The 9,073-nt window shown below is 40.6% G+C and overlaps 1 pseudogene; it reads left to right on the top strand.

Annotated features, from left to right (window-relative positions):
- Nucleotides 1-4,165: 4,165 nt before the first annotated feature.
- LOC104670811 lies at nucleotides 4,166-7,228 on the top strand (annotated as a pseudogene).
- The last annotated feature ends 1,845 nt before the right edge of the window (nucleotides 7,229-9,073 follow it).

Genomic DNA, 9,073 nt, shown 5'->3' with positions numbered 1-9,073 from the left:
GAGCTGTTATCCATTGGCATTTCTGAATGTGTGGTCTTCTGACCACGTGCATTAGAATCACCAACATGGATACTGTTAAAAATGCAGATTATTGGCCGGGCGCAGTGGCTCACGTCTGTAATCCCAGTACTTTGGGAGGCTGAGATGGTTAGGTCATGAGGTCAGGAGTTGGAGACCAGCCTGGCCAACATAGTGAAACCCCATCTTTACTAAAAATACAAAAAATTAGCCAGGCATGGTGGCTGGTGCCTGTAATCCCAGGTACTTGGGAGGCTGAGGAAGAAGAATCGCTTGAACTTGGGAGACAGAGGTTGCAGTGAGCCGAGATAGTGCCATTGCACTCCAGCCCGAGAGACAGTGCAAGACTCCATCTCAAAAAACAAACAAACAAACAAACAAAAAAAACAGATTACTGAAGCCACCCAGATCTACTGTCTTAGGATCTATGAGTCTAGGTATAGAGCCTGGGAATCTGCATCTTTAACAAGCTTCCTGGGTAACTTTTACAAACTATATTTTGAGAATCATTGCATATACTTTGCTGAGTTTTCATTTGTATATTTACCTTCCTAATCTGACTGTAAACCTCTTGAGGGCAGAGATTATGCTATCTACATACGACCTTCTAAATCCCCAAGTCTGCAATAGATGTTTAGATATTGACTACAAGCTTAGTCAATACTTGCTTTTTTCTGATACAGGCAGCAACATTAAATGTTTTCATACAACTATGGGAAAGATTCATATGATGGGACTTCCCATGAAAGCATCTGGTAATAGCCAAAGGCCCCATGGTTAGGACCAACCTCATGAATGCTTCTTCTCATTCTGTCACTGGCTCAGTACATTTTCATTTCCTGCCTCAGTTTGCTTGCCTTTGAAGTTGGGGAGATTTTAATAATAAAGAAACAGAGGTATTGGTGGGAGCTGATGATTGTGATTAGAATATAGAATTTGAAAAGTGATAAGACTAACATCTCATTTTGATATTTAAGACATAAATGAAATTAGCTTATTATTGAAGTTAGATCATACATGGCCCATTTCTAATTCACTGTGACAAGAGTTTCACATCAGTTCAATTGGATGTATGTTGAGGGGGTCACACAGAAGCTTTTCCATACCATCTGATGGCTGTTGACAATTGCTGCGCCAGTCACTAGTGGCCTTGCATTATTCTGTGATAAAAGGATACTCACACCTTCCAGTCCAGCCTACTAGTTTCAGGTGAGCTGTATAATTTCCTCAGGTCAAGCCAGAATTTTAACCCAGATCTTAATATTCCAAATTCAGTGTTTTCCACTACCTCATCCTATTTCCTCTGCATGGCATGCTACTAAACATGAGTCAAAAAGCAGCCTAGGTCATGTGTGAATAAGGCTGGTAAGAGAAAAGAGAAGACTTACTTTGTACTCCCCTGACCTTTTTTTTTTTTTTTTTTTTTTTGGCTAACCAATTTCTTATGCAGCATCAGCTCCTGAAGGACAGCTGACAGCGTATTAGCCATTTACATCTTATCCATTTACAATCAGAATTATGGCAATCCAAATCTTTACTTTTAAGATGAATACTAACTGTATCACTAGGCAATTGTTACCATGAAACCCTAGCAATTGGCTAATGTCCAATGAATAATTTAAACTTTGTGGAACCTTGTGGGTTACTGTCCTGCCTAAGTGTGTTATTACTTCTTATCAATATTTTGTTTAAGGAAACAGTTTTGGAAGCAACAACAAACAAAAAATATAAGCATCACCTACTTATCACACACTATTGAGGATGGAAAACATACAATATTTATTTGGAGATCCGATGGACTGGGGATGAGTTGTCAACAGAGATAGCACCTGTGAATGTGTCCTTTGTCTTTCTAGAAAAGTCATTTGTTAGGAATTTATTTAAATAAATTTTATTGTGTTTATTTATAAATTGTATATATTTATATATAGTGTGTATATATATATATAGTAGTAAGATGATTACTATAATGAAATAAATTAACATAGCCATCATCCCTCACATAGTTACCCATTTTTCCCCTCTGTGGCAAGAGCCTCTGTAATATACACATTTAGCAAAAATCCTAAATACCATACATTATTATTAACCATAATCTGCATGTTGTACATGTATCTTTTAGGGCTTTGCCATGACATATTACCTGTCTGTTACCTGCCTGTAAATAAGTTTTTGATTGCCCTGACAGGAGAAGGTTAAACGTTGTAAACATTGTAAAAATGTTTAACCTTCTCCTCAAACATTGTAAAAAATATGTCATTAGATAATTTCTTAAGGAAATACTCCAAAAAGCTTCTCTTCTCCTTAGAGACATCTTAGGATGGGTTAGTCACTGTAAATGGGGGGTTGAAGCCCATCCAAATGAAAGATGAATTCTGCTGCCTCATTCTTTTAATGGCCTCCTGCCCAAAATAAAACTAGCCAGCAAGCAGTATTTATCTTAGTGATGCTGCCATTTCATGTCACAAAGTGACCATATAGTCTCATAAACATAGTCCAAAAGTGCTGACTTTTAAAGGCAGTTGAATCTTTTTTACTTGTTACTGTTTTATAGCTTTGCATAAAATGCTAATGCCATGACATTTGTAGAACTATTAAATCATTTTAATGAAAGAGTAACAGTTATACAACTAATTCATTTTAGTGCATTTCACTTGCAGAATCCTTTAGTAGTTGATTGTAATGGGAAGAAACAATTTTTTTTTGTGGCTCCATAATTTTATGCTCACATGGAACCAAATCCCATTATTTTGGTGTAGTTTATACCCAAGTCTAATGGAGCAAATCCATTGACAGAATTTGTTGTCCCAAAGCTAGGCCCATTTGCCTGATGGCCCCCACTTAATGTGATCTATAGTCTAGCCAAGCCAAGTCTGCTTCTCTGGAAAAATATGGCTTTCTGTTTCCCTTTTAAGTGTTTAGGGGTAAATATATGGTCACGCATTTTCAGCTACTGAAAAATGAGCTCAATCGCCCTAACACCAAATCAAGGAAAACATCTGGGCTTTAAAAATTATCTTTGATCATATAACAAGACAGCTGGGATTGATTATTATCCTGGTCCCACATTTCCTCGTTAATGGCCATCCCACTCGGTATATGCTGTCATGCCAGGGCCTCTGTGGAAGAGAATGGCCAAAAAGCCCTGGAAACATTAAGCCCTGTGAGCAGAGGAAATAGATTTACATTTCTAAACAGATCCTTTGTTAAAGATCACCAGTGCATAGATTTGCAGCTTTCTTCTAGAGTAAAATCATTCTCTGCTTCTCTACTCCTGGCCCCTATGTTTTCAGACAAAGCTTCCATTAATAGATAATTCTTTCTGAAACAAAAATTTCTTTTAAGGAATTGCATTCCCTGTTGTCCTCAAATGCTTAGGTTACCCAGAGAGTTGACTTCATTGTCAGCATACTTTTACCCCCTTACAAACATATGTATTCCCTTTAACATTTTTTCTCCTACAAACATGTATTATTCCTCTTAAAATATGTATATTCTTATGAAATATGAATTCAGTTTGTTTACCCTTACTGCAAATTTTTCTTTACTTCTGAATTTCTTCTGAACCAAGAAGTCTTATTATTATTCTACCATGAGTTTAAGGGTTTTGCTGCGAAAATGTTCATATCTTTTTCTTCACTCAGGCTTCTCTTGAGCATAGATGTAAAATATTGCAAAGATGTGAAAACTAGAATGTTTTCCCTCCAGGTGAACTGATTATCAAACTTAGTGTCTTGAACAACAGCACTCTTCTGCACTTTATCTAGCTTTGATCATTTTAGAACGGAATTTTCTTCTAAAACAATGTCCGTATAGTATCACTCCAAATATATAGCAGTGAAATTAATGCCTTTTTGATTCACATGATATTATCGACTGGAAGAAACACACCCATTTAGATTCTCACCAGCAGCCTCGTTTACTTTATTCCATTATTTGCAATGAAAGGGTTAGAATTTCTGTTTGTATCTATGTAGGTGGTACATTAAATGTGTACAGTTTTAAGAATATTTTTCAGCCAGCTCATCAGAATACCAATTTTGTCAGTTAAAATAGCATGTATTTCTGACCAAGACCACGTCTGCCCCATAAGCACAGAACCCCGCCTTTGCTGCCCCACCGCCCAGTCCACACCCGCTGCCAGCTCACCATGGATGACGGTAACGCCCCACTTGTCATTGACAGAGGCTCAGGCATGTGCAAGGCTGGCTTTGCAGGTGATGATATCCCCCTGGGCCATCTTCCCCTCCATCGTGGGGCACCCCAGTCACCAGGATGTAATGGCGGGCATGGGTCAGATGGATCTCTATGTGGGGCGATGAAGCCCAGAGCAAGAGAGGCATCCTGACCCTGAAGTACCCCATCGAGAGCACACCATTGTCACCAACTGGGACCACATGGAGAAGATCTGGCATCACACCTTCTGCAACGAGCTGGATGTGGCTCCTGAGGAGCACCCTGTGCTGCTGAAGGAGGCCCCCATGAACCCCAAGGACAACCGCAAGAAGATGAGCAAGTAATGTTTGAGACCTACAAGACCCCAGCCATATACGTGGCCATCCAGGCCTTGTGGTCCCTGTACGCCTCTGGCCGTACACTGGCATCATGATGGACTCTGTGGACGGGGTCACCCACCCTGTGCCCATCTACAAGGGGTACTCCCTCCCCCATGCCATCCTGCATCTGGACCTGGCTGGCCAGGACCTGACTGACTACCTCATGACGATCCTCATGGAGCTGGGCTACAGCTTCACCACCAGGGCAGAGCAGGAGATTGCGTGCGACACCAAGGAGAAGCTGTGCTACATCACCCTAGACTTTGAGTGGGAGATGGCCACGGGGGCCTCCAGCTCCTCCCTGGAGAAGATCTACCAGCTGCCCCACTGCCAGGTCATTACCATCGGCAACGAGCATTTCCGCTGCCCCAAGGTGTTCTTCCAGGCTTCCTTCCTGGGCATGGAATCCTGTGGCATTCACGAAACTACCTTCAACTCCATCATGAAGTGTGATGTGGACATCCATAAAGACCTGTATGCCAACACAGTGCTGTCTGGTGGTACCACCATGTACCCTGGCAACCCTGACAGGATGCAGAAAGAGATCACTGCCCTGGCGCCCAGCCCAATAAAGATCAGGATCATTGCTCCTCCCCAGCTCAAATACTCTGTGTGGATCAGCTGCATCCTGGCCTCGCTGTCCACCTTCCAACAGATCAGATATGGACCAGCAAGCAGGGGCATGACGAGCCAGCCCCTCCATCCTCCAAATGCTTCCAGGCGGACTGTTAGTTGCGTTACACCCTTTCTGGATAAAACCTAACTTGCGCAGAGAACAAGATGAGATTGGCATGGCTTTATTTATTTATTTATTTATTTATTTATTTATTTATTTATTGGCTTGACTCATTTAAAAACTGGAACGGTGAAGGTGACAGCAGTCTGTTGGAGGGAGCATCCTCCAAAGTTCTACAACGTGGCTGAGGACTTTGGTTGTACATTGTTCTTGTTCTTTTTTTAATAACGTGAGATGCACTGTCATAGGAAGGCCCTTGCCCTCCTAAAAGCCACCCCACTTCTCTCTAAGGAGAATGGCCCCGTCCTCTCCTGAGTCCACACAGGGGAGGGGATAGCATTGCTTTTATGTAAATTATGTAATGCAAAAAAATTTTTTTTTTTTTGAGATGGAGTCTCGCTCTGTCACCCATGCTGGAGCTCAGTGGTGCGATCTCAGCTCGCTGCAAGTTCCGCCTCCCGGGTTCACGCTATTCTCCCGCGTTCACGCCATTCTCCCGCCTCAGCCTCCCTAGTAGCTGGGACTACAGGAGTCTGCCACCACACCTGGCGGATTTTTTTTTTTTTTTTTTTTTTTTGTATTTTTAGTAGAGACAGTGTTTCACCATGTTAGCCAGGATGGTCTCCATCTCTTGACCTCGTGATCCGCCCACCTCTGCCTCCCAAAGTGCTGGGATTAAAGGCATGAGATACTGCGCCCGGCCTAGCAAAAGTTTTTAAATCTTTGCCTTATACTTTTTAAAACTTTGTTTTGTTTTAAATGATCAGCCTTCATGGCTCCCCCTCTTTTGTCCCCCAACTTGAGATATATAAAGCCTTTTGGTCTCCCTGGGAGTGGGTGGAGGCAGCCAGGGTTTTACCTGTACACTGACTTGGGACCGGTTGAAGAAAAGTGCACACCTTAAAAAAATCATATATTTATTTGGGTTAATGTCTTAATCATTTACTATTTTTTATGAGTTGTAGTAAAAATGAGATGAAAATCATTTTGCAATTTAGTCCTATGTATCATTAACTATACATTAAACTCCAGAGATCTGATACAGTTAATAACAGGTAACAACTATGAAGTAATTAAAAGTTTACAGAACACATCCATGATAACCAGAACCCACCTCTGCAACTACCCTGTAAGGTAGATTTGTTATCTTATTTTACTGTTGATAATATTGAGGTTTTTGAGAGCATAATAACTGGAAATTTGTTTCTGATCAGTGTAATAAAAAAGATCATTTTCTATATGTAGCTGGAAATAAGGATGAATCTGGAGACTTAATATGCATGGGGTATTTGGCCACAACAGAACCAGTATGTTTCTAGGAAGCTGTGCTCCAGGACTGATGCATGATTTTTAAAAAATTTTTAATTTTTTGTGGGTACAGAGTAGGTGTATATATTTATGGGGTACATGAGATTTTTTTAAAATTTATTTTTTATTTTTCCATAAGTTATTGAGGTACAGGTGGTATTTGGTTACATGAGTAAGTTCTTTAGTGGTAATTTGTGTGATTTTGGTGCACCCATCACCCGAGCACTATACACTGCACCATATTTGTAGTGTTCTATCCCTTGCCCCCTCCCACTCTTGCCCCCACGTCCCCAAAGTCCATTGTATCATTCATACCTTTGTGTTCTCACAGCTTAGCTCCCACATATCAGTGAGAACATATGATGTTTCATTTTCCATTCCTAAGTTTCTTCTCTTAGAATAATAGTCTCCAGTCTCATCCAGGTCACTGCAAATGCTGTTAATTCATCCCTTTTTATGGCTGCATAGAATTCCATTGTATATATACCAACGGTTCCCTTTTTTTTTGAGACGGAGTCTCACTCTGTTGCCCAGGCTGGAGTGCAGTGGTGCAATCGAGGCTCACTGCAAGCTCTGCCTCCCGGGTTCATGCCATTCTCCTGCCTCAGCCTCCCGAGTAGCTGGGACTACAGACGTCTGTCACCACGCCTGGCTAATTTTTTGTATTTTTAGTAGAGATGGGGTTTCACCATGTTAGCCAGGATGATCTAGATCTCCTGACCTTGTGATCTGCGTGCTTTGGCCTCCCAAAGTGCTGGGATTATAGGCGTGAGCCACCTCGCTTGTAGATTGATGGGCATTTGGGTTGGTTCCATGATTTTGCAATTGTGAATTGTGCTGCTATAAACATGCATGTGCAAGTATCCTTTTCAAATAATGGCTTCTTTTCCTCTGGGTAGATACCCTGTAGTGGGACTGCTGGATTGAATGGTAGTTCTACTTTTAGTTCTTTAAGGAATCTCTACACTGTTTTCCATAGTGGCTGTACTAGTCTACATTCCCACCAGCAGTGTAGAAGTGTTCCCTGTTCATTGCATCCATGCCAACATCTACTGTTTTTTAAATTTTTTTTTATCATGGCCATTCTTGCTGGAGTAAGGGGTTATCACATTGTGGCTTTGATTTGCATTTCCCTGATCATTAGTGATGTTGAGCATTTTTTCATATGTTTGTTGGCCATTTCTATATCTGCTTTTGAGAATTGTCTCTTCATATCCTTAGCCTACTTTTTGATGGGGTTGTTTTTTCTTACTGATTTGAGTTCTTTGTAGATTGTGGATATTAGTCCTTTGTCAGATGTATAGATTGTGAAGATTTTCTCCCACTCTGAGTTGTCTGTTCCCACTCTGCTGACTTCCTTTTGCCATAAAAAAGCTCTTTAGTTTAATTAGGTCCCAGCTATTTATCTTTGTTTTTATTGCATCTGCTTTTTGGTTCTTGGTCATGAAATCCTTGCCTATGCCAATGTCTACAAGGGTTTTTCCAATGTTATCTTCTAGAATTTTTATAGTTTCAGGTCTTAGGTTTAAGTTCTTAATCTATCTTGAGTTCATTTTTGTATAAGCTGAGAGATGAGGATTAAGTTTCATTCTCCTGCATGTGGCTAGCCAGTTACCCCAGCATCATTTGTTCAAAAGGGTATCCATTCCACACTTTCTGTTCTTGTTTGCTTTGTCGAAGATCAGTTGGCTATAAGTATTTGAGCTTATATCTGGCTTCTCTCTTCTGTTCCATTGGTCTATGTGTCTATTTTCATACCACCACCACACTGTTTTGGTGACTATGACCTTGTAGTATAGTTTGAAATCAGGTAGTGTGATGCCTCCAGATTTGTTCATTTTGCTTAATCTTGTTTTAGCTCTGCAGGTTCTTTTTTGTTCCATATGAATTTTAGAATTGGTTTTTGTCATTTTGTGAAGAATGATGGTGGTACTTTGATGGGATTGATTTAAATTTGTAGACTGCATTTGGCAATGTGGTCATTTTCACAATATTGATTCCACCCATCCATGAGCATGGGACGTGTTTCCATTTGTTTGTGTTATCTGTGATTTCTTAGAGGACTTTCAACTCCTTGGTTAGGTCAATTCCTAAGTATTTTTTTTTTTTTTTTTGCAGCTATTGTAAAAGGGGTTGAGTTCTTGATTTGATTCTCTGCTTGGTCATTGTTGGTGTATAAAAGAGCTACTGATTTGTGTACATTAATCTTGTATCTGAAAACTTTGTTGAATTCTTGTATAAGTTCTAGGAGCTTTCTGGAGGAGTCCTTAGGGTTTTCAAGGTAAACGATCATATCATCAGCAAACAGTGACAGTTTGACTTCCCTTTACTGATTTGGATGCCTTTTATTTCTTTCTCTTGTCTGGCTTCTTTGGCCAGGACTTCCAGTACTGTGTTGAAGAGGAGTGGCAAGAGTGGGCATCCTTGTCTTGTTCCAGTTCTCAGAGGGAAGGTT

This window comes from Rhinopithecus roxellana, chromosome 16 (assembly GCF_007565055.1).
Source record: "Rhinopithecus roxellana isolate Shanxi Qingling chromosome 16, ASM756505v1, whole genome shotgun sequence".
Lineage (NCBI taxonomy): Eukaryota > Metazoa > Chordata > Mammalia > Primates > Cercopithecidae > Rhinopithecus > Rhinopithecus roxellana.
The sequence above is the reverse complement of the archived record's forward strand: the minus strand, read 5'-3'. Positions and strand labels throughout refer to the sequence as shown.